The sequence below is a fragment of the Salvelinus sp. IW2-2015 genome, unplaced genomic scaffold, assembly GCF_002910315.2.
Source record: "Salvelinus sp. IW2-2015 unplaced genomic scaffold, ASM291031v2 Un_scaffold3648, whole genome shotgun sequence".
In the NCBI taxonomy this organism is placed as follows: Eukaryota; Metazoa; Chordata; class Actinopteri; order Salmoniformes; family Salmonidae; genus Salvelinus; species Salvelinus sp. IW2-2015.
In genome coordinates this window covers 61,939-62,909 of record NW_019944925.1, presented here as the reverse complement: position 1 = coordinate 62,909, position 971 = coordinate 61,939, and the positions used below count along the sequence as shown (strand labels likewise).

Below are 971 nucleotides of genomic sequence, written 5' to 3'. Positions count from 1 at the left end.
CTGGAGGTTTAAAATAGACAACACTAAGATACGCAGCCCATTGTGTGACAACCCTGAACACATGAACCTTGTTTCATATTGTACCAACAAAGACGTGAGTCATGCAGCAAAACACCATTGCTTGAGAGACTGCAACATTACAGTCCACAGCTAAATCTGGATCTTGCTGCAAGGGCAGCCAGTGAAATAATGTACTGCTTCATAACAAGAGAGAATGGTGCTAAGAGGAACCAAAAACAGTGCATAGCAAAGCATAGCACTTAGAATAAGCATCTCCAATACATTGCTTCATTGTAAGTATGTATGCTAGTGGAGACATTGGAAACCAGAGGAAGGTGCGTGTGATGCAGGGCATTCTAGTAAGGGGACTGCATTCTCATCTCTACTAACCCAGTTTGAGCAGCCATCCCTCTCTGTCTGGTGAAGAACGTGTGAGTCAGGTCGTTCCCATCATCCTCTGGGATCTTAAAGGGTTCACTCTTAATGCTCTCATAGAGATTCTGCAGAGGAGAGAGAGAGGATGAGGAAGGGTCGAGTGATGGAGAGAAGGAAGGAGAGAGGGAGCGATGGAGAGAAGGAGAGAGAGAGGGAATGAGGAGGGAGAAGAGAGTGAGGAGAGGATGAGGAGGGAGTGATGGAGAGAGGGAAAAGCATTGGGAAGGCGAGAGAGGCGAAGAGGGAGATGAAGGCAGATAGAGAGAGACAGAGGAGAGAGAGAGAGAAGAGAGAGAGAGAGAGAGAGAGAGAGAGAGAGAGAGAGAGAGAGAGAGAGAGAGAGAGAGAGAGAGAGAGAGAGAGAGAGCGAGAGAGAGAGAGAGAGAGAGAGAGAGAGAGAGAAGAGAGAGAAGAGAGAGAGAGAGAGAGAGAGAGAGAGAGAGCAGAGAGCGAGAGAGAGAGAGAGGAGAGAGAGAGGAGAGAGCAGAGACAGAGGAGAGAGGAGGAGAGAGAAAGAGAGAGAGATGGGAGTGTAA

The 971-nt window shown here is 48.1% G+C and overlaps 1 pseudogene; it reads right to left on the bottom strand.

The window, feature by feature from the left end:
- Positions 1 to 385: 385 nt before the first annotated feature.
- The window catches only part of LOC112076253 (cytohesin-3-like), an 11,830-nt pseudogene continuing 11,244 nt past the window's right edge, over positions 386 to 971 (bottom strand).